Below are 15,586 nucleotides of genomic sequence, written 5' to 3'. Positions count from 1 at the left end.
TCATGAACTAAAAGATTGTGTATATAATTTGAAATAGAATGACAAGACAAAACAAAGGTAATTATAAAATGCAAATTGCATGCTCATGTGCCAGGAAGTAACCATATTTAGCAGGCGCAGCTCAAGTCAGCCATGCTAGCAAACAATGTTAGCATAAAAAACATCTTTAAAAAAAAAATCAAAATGGGCGTAGTGTACTCAAACTTTTCTGCATTGCAAGGTTATTTTAATTATTTAGAATTAATTGAGTTTGAATAGAAAGAGACTCAGCATTGCTCTTTTTGTGCTCTCTTGTTTGAGCTCTCAGGTTTGTTGTGATTTCCTGGGTCTGCCAGAACACATTTCCATACCCAAATTTAACAGCTATATTTGTGGCTCTGTCATCACGATGTTACAAGTTAAAAATGACATTCTTGAGATTTGCCACGTCTAGCTGTTTCTATAAGGTCAAGTTGTTATATTGACACTGACATATTGCATTTCTGGAGAATGCTGCAATGTTAGTTTTAGGTGCTTTTAACACTGTATTCAAATGTAGGTGTAGTTTAGCTGTATACATTCCCAGTGGTTTAGTCACTTGCATCAGTTAGATCACTTTACAGCCAAGATTTCATGGTGAGGCCAGTGTAGGCATGATGTATATGCCCTGGGTTTGAGGTATGGGCCCTATATGTGTCTGTCCATGGGTTCCATGTTGGTGCCCTAAATGGGCTAATTCAGATAGGGCCCATACCGCAAGCCCATATTGTGCCTACATTGGCCCCACCATGAAATGTTGGCCGAGTGCCCATTTTTGGCTTTGGCCTAATCCTGAAAAATGGTTCCTTTACAGTCTGTATACAAAGGTAGGAATATACTAAGGCCTGAATTCAATTTGTGTAACCTTCTGTCTACTAAGTAGCTTCCATTTGGTTAAATTTAGAACACGGCATAGATCACAGGTTTTCAAATTCAAAGAAGACTGTAAGAATGTTCCTGCGTGCAATTCTTTTCAAATTATAAAAGTATCAAATATTTTCTTAGTAACTTTCATCTTAAGAAAAAAAAAAGACTTAAGTGTATTTTAAATTCTTATTTTAGAATTTTTCTTAAGTCTTGTCTTTGTAACATGTAATGTTTTGGGGAAAACAAAATATTCTCAACCTTATTCGATTTATAAATTTGAAAATGAAGATACTACAAATAAAATAAGAAGAAAATTACACTTTAAGGAAAAGTTCACTTTCAAATAAAATTTTCCTGATAATTTACTCACCCCCACGTCATCTCAGATGTCCATGTCTCTTTCTTTCTTCAGTCGAAAAGAAATTAAGGTTTTTGATGAAAACATTCCAGGATTATTCTCCTTATAGTGGACTTCAATGGACTCCACTGTTGAAGGTCACCTTCCAAGTGGTTCCGCCAAAACCGCACTTTCGTATTCTTCAAAAAGCTTACGCTGCCTTCCCTATTCTACTTACAGAAAAAATGGAACTGGCGCTACGTTCGTTCCCTAAGTAGAATAGGGAAGGCGTAGGACATACAGTGTAAGCTTTTTGAAGAATACGAAAGTGCGGTTTTGGCGGAACCACTTGGAAGGCAATCATTTGTTTATATAAAGCATATACATTTTTTTTTTTTTTTTTTTTGGAAAATGACCGATCAATTCACTAGATAAGACCCTTATTCCTCGTGTGGTATCATTTAAAGCCATTTGAAGCTGCACTGAAACTGTAATTTTGACCTTCAACTGTTTGGAGGCCATTGAAGTCCACTATAAGGAGAATAATCCTGGAATGTTTTCATCAAAAACCTTAATTTCTTTTCGACTGAAGAAAGAAAGACATGAACGTCTTGGATGACATGGGGGTGAGTACATTATCAGGAAAAATTTATTTGAAAGTGAACTAATCCTTTAAGAACAATTTTATTGTTAACATTGTTTTGCAGCACTCTGCATATTTTATGTCTTCCTTCTTTAACACACCTGATCCAGATCATCATTAGGAAAGGGCTCCATGAACTGAACTGAGATGTGGGTCCCCAGGACTAGGAGAGAAAACCACTTGCATGTATCCTTTGCTCCATATGATATCCCATAACCCTATGCATCCAGTTTAGAGGTTGGTGATGTAGTGGTTGGGGGAGAAAAAAAAAAAAAAAACATTTGGTAACACTATTTCAATTTCCACATTCTACTAATTATAAGTAGCTTTGCAACTATGTCAGCTAACTCTTATTAGAGTATTAGTAGGATGTCTGCTTGATATCTGCTACCACTTTATTGTGATGGCCCACCAACTAACATTCTACTGACTTTAATTAACTTGCAACTACGTCAACTTATTCTACTAACCCGAACCCAAACATCTAACCCTAACCTAACAGTCTACTACAGTATTAATACTCAGAGTTAGTTGACATGTAGTTGCAAGGTTAGAAGAATGTCTAAAGTGGACCATCAAATTAAAGTGTAACCATACACATGATTCCATTTATGCTGTATTTTGTCTAAAGGTTGCTTGAAATTAAACGTGACTTGGTGTCTTGGAAGTCTGTCTGAGACTAGTTTCTTTATGAGGTGTGAAACCATGTTGCATTAAAATTGAATCTCATTGAAAATGAATGACTTCCAGTCGATGCGTCTCTGCAAATTTCTGTAATTGTGAATACCCTTTTAGACTGCAAAATACTTAGATTTCTCAGACAGGCAGAAACAGTGAGCTATGTGCCCTTAAAAAGTGGGGTCAAGTTTCAAGCACATGAGAGAAGTCATATTTACAAATAGGAAACTCAGAATTTTTTCCAAAAATGTTTATATTGGTAGTTGTTCATTTAAGCCATTTGACAAATAGTCACACATTCACATCTCTGCAGTATAGTGGATGCGCCTATGCAGAGAATTGCATTCCAAGTTAAACGTCATGCAGGAGGCATGGTACTAATTAAGCTTCCACACTCCAAACGGACACTTGGATATGCGCCTAATAATAGCACAACTTTATGTCTGTTAACTTTAATATTAGAATGAGCGGCCATGTAAAGTGGCTAATGTCAGGCTCCTACTTACATGTTTGAAATGATAAACCATGTTTGAAGTCGATGAATTTGATTTGCCTGCAGAGTTTGCACATCGCCTTTTTGGTGTCATCCTTTACCTTCACAAAATGATCCCATACTTTGAATTTCCTGGCCAACATAATTAACACATTTACCTCATGGACTGTGTGACTTCGCCACTTCCTGTGAAGTTTTTTTATTCTCTGCTCCCAACCAACCAATTGAAATTTGGTCGACCAAGCCTCTTCTCATCGACCATAACCTATATATAGAAATAAAGATTGAAGTGAATGTTTTAAAGATAATCACTCAAATTTCATGGTTTGCTTTATGTAACAAAAACATTGTGATTAACATGTATAAATAACTAGTGATTAATTTGCATCATTTAGAATTCAGATGTAGTTTTTTTGGGTTTATTGTTCACAATAAAATTGTTTTGTTTTGACTCTGTCTTATGTATCCGACTTGAATGCATGACATGCCGCAATATCGAATGCCTGACTTGAAGATATGAGCTTCCAAGCACTTGAAGGCAGCACTAGACTACTTCAATAGCAGCAACATCTAACAACTTATCCATAACAACATATTACTGTATAATGTTTTAGTGGAAATTGAATGGTTTTGCAAATGCAATCTTAGTCTTTGATTTTTTATTTTTTTTTTACTCCTAAAAGCATTTTTGTTCTTGCAGTGTCTTTGCAGGTGCACTAGTAAATCAGACTCTGTGATTTGGGGGTAGCTGCAGCAGCAGGTTGACAGGAGGGAGTGCTGCTGTAAATCAGGGATGTGTGAGAATAGTGTAATCATGGAGGGTGAGGAATGAAAGAAAAGAAAAATGTGCCTTGAGGGAGAAGTCATAGTTATGAAGGAGGTTTTATTGTTGTCTATAGCATTGCTGAAATCACTTACAAGTTTAAGGGTTCCTTTGTTTAAATTGAAAGTAAAAAGTTGATCTTGGGTACAGTTTGTATGAATTTCAGTATGGTTTACAATTGGTATAAAAGCAAAACAGATGTGACATTCAATTGATGGCATATCATTTGCATTTCAAATCAAACTTGTATATAATCAATCCAACAAAGAAAAAGAAAAAAGAAACTGAAGTGATAATGAGACATTTAGATTTCAGTCAAAAGCAGTAAACTTATTTTCCTATTTTTTAAAATTAGATAAGATGTTACTCTTTTTTTTTAAATTATTTTATTGACATTTTAGTAGATCTCTCTCTCTCTCTCTCTCTCTCTCTCATCAGGAAGTGGCTGATGGATGCTACCATTTAAATAAGTTATGAGGGTACATGTGCATTTCCATGCATATATTGTTGACAAATGAATTATTCAAAGATGCTTCACTATAAAACGGAGTTTTATGACAGTTCCAAATGGGGAGTTGTATGATCGGCTCAACAAGAGATGGACAGGAAGCACTCATCAATGTAATTTACTGTGTGCTGAAAACACCAACGCTGTTAGGACTTTCAGACAACAACTGAATTTGCATATGCAATGCAACCTGATTGAACACAAATACTGTTAAAGGTGCTTTGAAATTTTGCTATCAGGAGAGGGAAAAAAAATTATTAGTACAATGCTGTAAAGTAATATTTAATATTAATTTATGTCTGTTTACACAGACCAAAAACAACAACAAGTGTGTGTATTACAAGTTTAATCATTTAAAGAGTAAAGCATTGTTTACATGTTTAATGTTCTAAAGTATGTTTGGTCACACTTCATATTAGAAGTAGTCTTTAACTGCTATGTACTTACATACACTTTTTGTGTTGTATTGCAAAACGTGTGGTGCTATTGAGGTGGGATACAGGTAAGGTTAGGGTCAGGTTTGGTGGTATGGGTTTAAGGGTGGGTTAAGGTGTAAAGGGAAGGTCAACAGTGTAATTATAGATGTTATCACAGAAATTAATTACAGTTGTAATTATTTTTTTTTTTTTTTTTAAATATAAGTGCAGTGTAAAAAATGTATGCACACAACAAGAGCATTGTATTAAATGATTAATTTAAATGTTAGTATATAGTAGCTGAAGACACTTTATCCCCCGGTTTCACAGACAAGGCTTAAGCTAGTCCTAGACTAAAAAGCATGTTTGAGCTGTTTCAACTGAAAGTAACTTGCACTGACATATCTTAAAATATGCCAGTGTTATTTTTTTGTCTCAAGATGTACACCAGTAACGTTTTTTTTTTTTTTCTAGGGTATGTTTATAAAAGACACTTAAATGTCCTAATTGAACTAAGGCCTAATCCTGGCTTAGTCTAAGCCCTGTCTGTGAAACCGGGCCTATATGTTCTTCATTTTATGACTTAACTGCAATTCCAAAATGCACCTCTAGGTGCAAAGTTCAATCACACAGCTGCATGTTAAGTTCACATGCTAATGAAACAATGGTTGCTAATTACTAATTATTTGCCTAATGTTTTGAAGGTAAGCAAGTGAAATGTGTTTTGAGTGTTAAAGCATTGTTCTACATATTAATATTAGTGGTGGTGAATGCCTATGTCCATTTTTATGAACAATCATTGATTTAATCTAAGACGGACTGACTCATAATGTGGGCGTCATTTCTTTCTTCATCTTCCACATCATTCCCTCTTTATCTTCACCTAAAAACATGCAACACACAATGTCAATCACCCCTTTAGCTGTGAAAGAAATAACTTATTTATTGCTGTTAATTCAGTGGCAGTTTAATTTAGTATTTTCGCTGGACCCTAATTAAAATCAATTCTTACCTATGAAAATTATTTGAACTACATACTATTTTGAAATACATTTTCCCTAATAAAGACCATGGAGACAGTAAACTAATAAAGTTGGAGAATGGGAGCTGCTGTCAAAGCGCTGCCAAATAGAAAGCCTCAGCACTGTCAAAATAAAAGTTCTGCTTTCAACACTTATCGGCCAATAAGTGAAGCACTTTCTGCTCACACAGGCTGTGTCCAAACAGCCATTCGTAGTGGTATCTGAAATCATAGTGGACGTTATTGAGTACACTCACAATGCACCACAATAACGAGTTTACAACCGATGCAAGCTCAACGACTAGAGAATACCCATAATGCACTGTGAGAGTCACACGCCAAATAAATTCCTGTCTTGATATAGACGGCACCCACAAGCCGATCCATCCATCCATCCATCCATTTCCAAACCACTGGTCCAATGTGGGTACAGTGTAATATCATGCAGGTATAAATTCCTTTTTTATTGATTATTAAATTGTTTAATTAAAAGGATAGTTCACCCAAAAATGAAAATTTGATGTTTATCTGCTTACCCCCAGGGCATCCAAGATGTAGGTGACTTTGTTTCTTCAGTAGAACACAAAAGATGATTTAACTCCAACTGTTGCCGTCTGTCATTCAAATAATGCCAGTGGATGGGAACTTCATCTATAAGAGTAAATAAAACTTGCTTAGACAAACCCAAATTAAACCCTGCTGCTCGTGACGACACATTGATGTCCTAAGACATGAAATGATCGGTTTGTGCGAGAAAACGAACAGTATTTATATAATTTTTTACCTCTAAAACACCACTATGTCCAACTGCATTCATCACTCGATTTGTTTAGTCTGATCGCGCTCTGACAACGGCAGTGATGTCTTGCGCATATACTTCAATGAGAGCTAGACATCACTGCCACTGTCAGAGCGCGATCAGACCTCACTAAGCGAATGCTGAGCACGCAGGGTTTAATTTGGACTTGTCTATGCAAGTTTTATTTACTCTTATAGTAGAAGTTCCCATCCACTGGCATTATTTGAATTACAGACGGCAGCGGTTGGAGTTAAAAATCATCATTTGTGTTCTACTGAAGAAAAAAAGTCACCTACATCTTGGATGCCCTGGGGGTAAGCAGATAAACATCAAATTTTCATTTTTGGGTGAACTATCCCTTTAAGGTTTATACATAGTTTCCATGACAGAGTTCAAGATCAATCTTTTCATTACTACTGGAGCTGCCAGATTGCTAAGATTCAAATAATTATTAAACAACAAGTACAAACTATGCAAAAGCAGCAACCCTTCTGGAGCACTCAGTGTTGCTTACTTTTGTGTAGAACGACCCTTCATGAGGCATATTCTTCCACTTCAAGGGTGCAAAAATGCTGATCAGAATTTGCCCTGATTAAGGTCATTTACACGATTTTGTAATTGCAATAGTGTTGGCAAATTTGTTTTCAGTTCTTAGGTAGGCATCCCCATACCTGTCGTTTCTATATTTCTATTTCTGAGTGAATATTCTTCGTGAAATGCACTGTAAAATGATCCATTGGACGTTGCAAGAGAAATATTCCATATTGAGAAATATAACTATTATTTCATATAATTACTATAGTTTTTTTTATTTGGTGTATTTGGAACATTTGTGTTCCAGGATGAATTGATTAGAAAAATTTTGTTTATTGCAAATAAAGTGAGACCTTATGAACTGTCAGTGACTAATTTCCTTATTTTGAAGAAGATCTCCCATTTGATCCAACATATCCAGCATTGGGGAAGCTCTGCACAAGCACAGTTGGATTAGGGTAAAGGTAAGTAAATGATGACAGATTTATTTTTGTGGGGAAGTATTCCTTAAAAATTTTGTTTTATGACAAAAACATTTTCATACAATTTTTATTGCTGCTATAAAAAGATGAGAGAAAAAAAAGAAAAAAGAAAAAAAAGCAACAGCAACTGAATTTGCATATGCAATGCAACCTGATTAAACCCAAATGCATTTAAATGTGTTCTGTGATTCTGCTTTTGAGTAAGTGCTATCAGGAGGGCAGACCTTAGCTTACAAAGTGTGGCTTCCAGACCGAGATAATTGCTAACATAAACAGTACAAAAATGTACCTCTGTTGGACAGAGGCAATCAGAGCTGTAAAGTAAAGGTTCATTATGGCTTTAAATTTATTGTTTAATAAAAGACACCATGCTGAGACAGACTGACGATTTTTCCCTATGGTTAGCAATTTACTGTTCTTATCTTTAAGTTTTTTGAATTACATTACTGTGTGTGGGTGTGTAATATGTAGGCTTGTATTGATTTTTACAGGCCTACTAATTTACATACAGTTGGTGTTAAAGGAAAAAAATCATACAAAAATGAAAAATTCTGTCATTAATTTACTCACCCTAATGTTGTTCCAAACCTGTTTGCATTTTATCTATGGAACGCAAAAGTAGAATGTAGCTATGCTAAACTAAATTAAACAATGACAAACAAAATGTTTTTTAGTTTTATCTTAATGAATGTTACTTTCATTGTTATAGCTAATTTAGCATTTGTTTATATATATATATATTATTGTATTAATGCTTTTTTCTTTGGAAAGATATATTCTGAGAAAACATACATAACCTTAAATATAATTTGAGAAAAGCTAATAGTTTTGGCTGTATCATAAGTGGATATATAGGCTAATTTTATATATATATATATATATATATATATAATTTATTTTTATTTATTTATTTTTTTCTCTCAGCGTAGGCCAAACAACACAAACAAAACCATTTGTGTTTAGCATGTTCACATCCAAAAAAACAAAAACAAACAAAACAACACACACACTTCATTAGCATTTTTGAGGGAAAATAACAGCATGCGTTTGAAACGACATGATGATGAAGTGACAGAATTACTAGTGAATTAATGTGTATTTGATGAATAGCTACAGTCATATTTGTCTCACTTGTTCTTATTATTATTGTCTATATAAAGCAATTTGCGCTGTTCTCCGGTTTTGATTTCGATGACAAACAGAGAGCAATAAGATTTTATATTTCCACAGATCTGAGACAAATAGAGTATGAGGCAACTCACAAAACTTGCCTCTGCGATATCCCACTGCTCCACTTGCAAGGGCACGTACAGAAACAAAGCAATGCGCGAACACTTCATCAAATGAAGCAACGCTCACATACACAGCATCATTTTTGAAGACAAGAGGCAGGGCTGCTGTTCTCATACGCTCTCCCGGCTTGCAGGGGATTGAACCTCAGCCGCTTGCTTTTGCCGGGACAAGGAGCGCCCCACGGAGCCTTCCCTTTGATGTCGGCCCGCAATTCAGAGCCACTGATACATGTATCGATCACCGCGGCAACTGAAGCCTCTCTCCCGCTGCTCGCTATTTCATTTGTTCCCTGTGGTTCCTTCCTCATATTGATCCCTGTGAGGGGGCGGTGTTTGAGACTTACAGACATGAGAGAGCCGTTTACAACGGCGTACTTCATTTTTATCTATCATTTCTAAGACTGTCACGCTTAACGTGTTTACGATTTTTCAAGCCCGTGGTTTATTTTCTTTTGTCTGTTGCTCATTTAATATGTGTCAGTATAATTATATACTCTTAGCATACATATTTTGGTAATTAATTATTCTGGTCTAGAATTCATCAAGGTACAGTAGCCTACACAATGTAATATGAATGACAGGAACCTTTCATAAGCTTTGCATAGCTATGTTTAGAATAGCATTCCTCCTTACTCTTACTATGTCTGCAGTGTGAATACTGTGTGCCAGAGACAGAAATGAACCGTTTTGTATTAAGGGGCAGCAACTGCCCTTTGAAATTGATTTTCAGGGACATTTGTTGTAACTTTATGAGGGCATATTTTTTGCTGCTACTACACTAAAGATTACTGCTTTTCTACTAAACCAATAACTAGCTAGGCCAACAGAATATTATGCAATAAATCAAATGTTAGATAATGTATAAAAAAACTGAAATTCACTACAGGAGCATTTTCTGCTTCAACAATCCTGCATACTTCTGTTTGAAATGTTTCTTCATTAAAGGGTTAGTTCACCCAAAAATGAAAATTATGTTATTAATTACTGACCCTCATGTTGTTCGACACCGTAAGACCTTCGGTCATCTTCGGAACACAAATAAAGATATTTTTAATGAAATCCGCTGGCTCAGTGAGGCCTGCACTGATAGCAAGTTAATTAACATTTTCAGATGCCCCAAAGACATATTTAAAACAGTTCATGTGACTACAGTGCTTCAACCTTAATGTTATGAAGCAACAAGAATACTTTTTGTGCTCCAAAAAAACAAAATAACTTTATTCAGCAATATCTAATGATGGACGATTTCAAAACTTCGAAGCTTTACGAGTCTTGTTTCGAATCAGTGGTTCGGAGCGTGTATCAAACTGCCAGTTGCTTGATTTCAGTAAACAAGGCTTTGTTACATCATAAGTGTTTTGAAATTTCAATGGTTCACCACTGGGGGGGCGTAATTTTGGCAGTTTGAAAGACGAAAAGTATTCTCTACGCTTCATAACATTAAAGCTGCTGTCCTTAACTTTTTTGGTGTTCAAAATTTACAAAAATTATATAATGAGAATGTACAACATGAATCCATTTTATTGTTTATATTCGGACTATTTCAGACTGGACTGGTAGGACCCGCTGCAGAGTATCACAGTAACTGCGTGACTCACCATAGACATACATGGAGAAAAGTAGCTCCGGCTACAATGTTCTTCCGCAAGATGCGTGCAGTTCTGTTTATTAACCGCTAGAGGGACAAAAATAGCGGACTGCAGCTTTAAGGTTAAACCACTGTAGTCACATGAACTGTTTGAAATATGTCTTTAGTAGCTTTCTGGGCATCTGAAAGTGTTTATTATTTTGCTGGCAATGGAGGCCTCACTGAGCCATCGGATTTTATCAAAAATATCTTAATTTGTTTTCCGAAGACTAACAAAGGTCTTACAAGTGTCAAACAACATGAGCATTTAATTAATTTAAACAGTAATTAATGACAGAATTTTCATTTTTGGGTGAACTAACCCTTTAATTAGAAAAGTAGCATTACATACCAAACATGCTATAATCATACAAACCATAAAGAAAAATCAAAAGCGTACATAAAATGTGATTGTTTGTAGCATTTATTGTTTTATTTAATGTTTGATGGCTTAAAAAAAACTGGCTATGTATTTGGAATAGGATAATATTTCTTTCTGCAAAATTCAGTATGTTGACATCACATGTATGTTCTGTTTTTGATTTTGTTTTCATTCTGTTCCCTGTGTTCCTTTGCCTGTCATTAGTTTCTATGGTTCTAAATTATAGTCACAACTGTTTCTGTAACGCGGTCCTACTAGCATGTAGCACTCTTCTAACAAACTCTAGGTCACTGCATAAAACACTTGTGGAACCACGCTAACCACAGGGGATTCCTTTGGACCAGAATCAGAAGATAAGGATCGTCTCACAGGAGCAAAGGTAAGTAATAAGTATAATAGTATAATCTAGTAATAGTCTCTAATCAATTAATCACACAGAATAAAGTAGAATAAAGAATAAAGTCAATCAATAGGGAAAAGAATGTAGTATTTTGTTTTGATTGATTATTTTTAGTCTTCAATCCTTCTCTTTTAAGTTGCAATGAAATAAGTGAGTTGAATAATAAAACCCAAAACAACAAAAGGGTATAAAAATTCCAAAACCCAAATCAAGGTTCAGATTCAGAATACAAATTAAAAAAAAAAAACAGTAAAATAATAATAAATTTCACACACTGAAGTTCAAAATCAGTGTCTCAGTTTTGAAATCAGTTCCTCAAAGACATTCAGATTTTAAATTCTTTTAAAATCTGTTTCACAATGAGCTTCAGTTTTTGCATTCAACTCAGTCTAAATGTCCAGTTGAGTTTAAGTTCAGTGTCTCAATTTCAAGTTCAAGAGTATAAAGCAATGTTCATCAAAAAGTGGAAGAAAAAATTAAATCCAGGAGAGAGAAAAAACAATGTTTTATCCACTGAAGATCCAGGAAACAAATCCAAGCAAAAATAGTTTGATCCTACCAGTTCGGCAGACTTCACGCTCTTTTCTCTGTTTCCAGGTACGAGAGGATGGAATGGCTCGCCAGTCCCGACCGGAATACGAATATTCAGCAAGGACAGGATTCAGGAACACAATTCTCACAAAGAAAAAAAAAAACAGCCTTGTAACAACAAAGCCAAAATGAAACGTCAATGTCATTGTCCAAATACATCATTTCAAATTAAATCAAACTCTCTGTATAAATCATTTGCACATACATGAGAACATACATGCTAATTCACCATGTGCTCAATCCAACACTAGGGCCTATGCACAGTGTTAGCAAACTAGCACTGCATGGCGCGCATTTCACATTAAAGGCTCTCTAAGCGATTCTGAGCGGAGTAACTTCCTGTTGACGTTCGAAGTGTTGTCAAACAAAACAGAGGCTAGCTAGGCCCTCCCCTCCGTGCTTCCTGAAACAGTCATGAACGCGCATTTAAAATGTAAGTAGCTTGCGTATTGACGCTGCTTGTCGGTTATTGGCTGGAGCATGTTTATTATGTTAAGTGGTCCAGGCTGCATCAGTTGTTTTTGTTGCCGTTTTTGGAGCTTGTGGCGACTACAGAGACCGCGTTTTTTTACAGTGTGTTCAGGGGACAGGCAGCTAGCGGATAGTGAGGAGATGTTTGCTGTACGTGACAAAAAATGTTTTGGCCTAAAAACGTGTGACTTCGCTTAGAGCACCTTTAAGAAATTCCTTCAGTCTAACACGTAAAACATCTTATAAACCTTTAAACAGGACTATATACAATCATATATCATATTGATACACTTTTAAAGCAGTTTTGAAAACTTTTACATCACTTATTACCCGTAATAACACATTACAATTCACAGTATTCACAATCAAAATAACTAAATACACTTTTTATAGCGAAGTTTGTACTCACCAAGGAGAAGTATAAATCAGAAAACAAAAATAAAGTTGTTTCTCCCCGGAAAAGATGTACAGTATATTATATCTTATTGCGTCAGTCTCGTCATGTCCGGTTCAAACGTAGTCACACAATATTATTATCAAACAGTCGAGTTTCTAAAAGTTATATAATCACAAATATAAATTCAACTTGTTAATAATCTATCGCTGGATTATTAAACAAAGGATTCTAATCACAATTTGTGCAACTGCATCTTCTCTCGTTCTGCCTGCTTGTCCGCTAACTTTCGGCAAGGGGCGGAACTAACTTTTCACCTCACCAATGAGCAATCGGCTCAAGAGCAATTCTAAATTTAATTTATAAAGCAATTTTACTGCATTTTTTCTTCTTTCTTTTTTATATATTTATATATTTTATAACAATAATAGTTTTATAAAATTGCAAATAAATGCTAGTGACCTAGGTTAATGACCTGGGTTACATATATACATATACATACATATATTATATATACCCTTAGTTTCCTCAGTTCCTTTGTCAGATATTTTCTTGTGTCTAAGTAGTTGTTATTTATTCGCTCTCTTGTGATCTCTCATGTTTTCTGTGTGGATTATATTAAAAACCGTTTCTGTCATATTACTAACATTACATTTGTTTATTTGCATGCTATTTTCCTTTATGCTTTATTAAAAAAGTGACAATGTGTAGCCAAGTATGGTGTTCCATACTTGTAATTTGCTCTGCATTTCACCAATCCAAGTGCGCACACATAGCAGTGAGTACTGAACACACACACCCGGAGCAGTGGGCAGCCATTTTTTGTTCATTCAGTCTCCCACCTACATTTCCTGCCGGTACTGAGACTCGAACCCGCGACCTTCTGACTCTCTAACCATTAGGCTACAACTGCCCCCATTAAATACCCAGATGACCATAAAGAGAACATCTCATAATGAAAGGACATTTTGTGCACGACCTACAAATAAAATCAGCTGTTATTTTCAACATTATCTTGAAAACGTTTTTTACACCAAAAATTGTATTAAAAATGCACCAAACTTTAATTGCAACATCCCTTGTTAAATTTAACCTATTACACTTTTTTTTTTTAAGGTGGCCTATTACATTGTACTTAATCAAATACGTACTGTAAATTATCTACTTGTACTTACTATAGATTTATGGTTAGGGTTAGGTTTGGGATTAGTTAGGCCTACTTGTAATTATGCATTATTTACTCTTATTACGACAGTACTGTAAGTACATGTCATAACGTGTAACTACTTCACCTTAAAATAAAGTGTTACCAATTTAGCATATAGTGAGGTCATGTGATAATGGTTGAAACATAATGCATAATGTGTGCAGCTTTGCATACTGTTTTTATGGTACTGTTTAGTATTTCATCCTAAACATTTCTGTAATTATTTAATAAGAATTATTTGCTTATATGAGTCTGTGTGGTTAGGGTATTCCTGTCATTCTTGTTTATTTTTGTGAGAACATACTTTGTAGCTTGTTTAGCACTGAAATGCTGTCAGCTCCCCAGGTTTGGTCCGGCAGTGCAGAGTTAAAGTCAACCTGTCACTCTTTCTTTGCACAAAGGTTCTTTCAGCTCAAATTGTGAGCCGAGGAATGTTTAGAAGTGGCAGGTCTCAGAAAAACCCTGTGAAGGTTTCACAGCCCATCTCTGTGTATTCAGCAGTGCTCTGAAATGTTAATACCATGTTATTCATAGTTTAGACCCACCTGGGATTCATTACGATAGAGATTTCGCTTGAGCTATTCTGAATTTAGGTGTTTGATGTGCGCAAACCATTTTTTCCTTTTGCCTCCATGACTTACTACAAGTACCAAAATTCTTAAGTAGGTGTGAAACTTAAGTTTAGATCATTTTATCTTCTCAATTGTGATGTATATTAGGGCTGCACATTATTTGAAAAAAAAAAAACAGACTCTGTGATATTTTTTTCAAATAATTAAAACAATTTCAAATTTTTCTGTGATATACATATATAGATACATAATTGCATTACACTTGATATATTTCTTTGATTTAATTCGTCTCTTATTCCATTTAACTCACATGCACACACTAAAAATGGCGATTGAATCGAAAGTACAACATACAATCAGAAACGTAATTCTAAAAGGCTTCTAAAACGCTTTTAAACAATAATATATCTGGCAAGAACTCAATATTTCAGCCTGATAAACATTTTTCTAATGTAAATCAACATAAACCATGCATGAAACACGATTAAACTCGCTCTTTAGCTGTTTTTATAATCCTCTGTGAATTACATTTTTTTTTTTTTTTTTTTTTTTTTAGATTAGATACACTTCCAAACTCGCTCAAACTCTTTGTATCACCCTTGTCGATTCACACAAGTACAATGAAATTAACCTTTTAGTGAAATCTATTCATACCTGTGAAAACACGAGAGGACAGATGTTACGTCTTTCTAAAGCGGCAGTCAGTTTATTACTGAGCGCGCCGAACAGGAGGAAGTAAATCAGTCGCGTCTTTCATGTGCGCGCAATCCGCCATCTAGTGGTGTGGCGGCGTAGTGCCACAAAGATGTTTTACCTTAAAGGTACAATTTGTAAGATATTCGCAGTAAAATATCCAAAAACCAATAGGCTAGTGTTATATATTTTGTCCAGCTGATTACTAACAATATCTCTAATGTTTTCAACTACTTGTAAATCATGAGAAAATTCCCATTCTAAAAAGTGACACGGGGCAGTGCAGTCGCCTGTCCATTACGTCAGTTACCCTTTGTTACCGCCTTTACTGACGTAGA

General features: G+C 35.2%; 1 long non-coding RNA gene across 1 annotated transcript; it reads right to left on the bottom strand.

The window, feature by feature from the left end:
• Positions 1 to 1,860: 1,860 nt before the first annotated feature.
• LOC125254819 lies at positions 1,861 to 15,268 on the bottom strand. Its single transcript, XR_007181752.1, has 3 exons — positions 15,210 to 15,268; positions 3,195 to 3,301; positions 1,861 to 2,083 (listed from the first exon to the last, which is right to left on the bottom strand). It is a non-coding gene; the product is annotated as an uncharacterized LOC125254819 (long non-coding RNA).
• Between the last annotated feature and the right edge of the window lie 318 nt (positions 15,269 to 15,586).

This window comes from Megalobrama amblycephala, linkage group LG19, assembly GCF_018812025.1.
Source record: "Megalobrama amblycephala isolate DHTTF-2021 linkage group LG19, ASM1881202v1, whole genome shotgun sequence".
In the NCBI taxonomy this organism is placed as follows: domain Eukaryota; kingdom Metazoa; phylum Chordata; class Actinopteri; order Cypriniformes; family Xenocyprididae; genus Megalobrama; species Megalobrama amblycephala.
The sequence above is the reverse complement of the archived record's forward strand: the minus strand, read 5'-3'. Positions and strand labels throughout refer to the sequence as shown.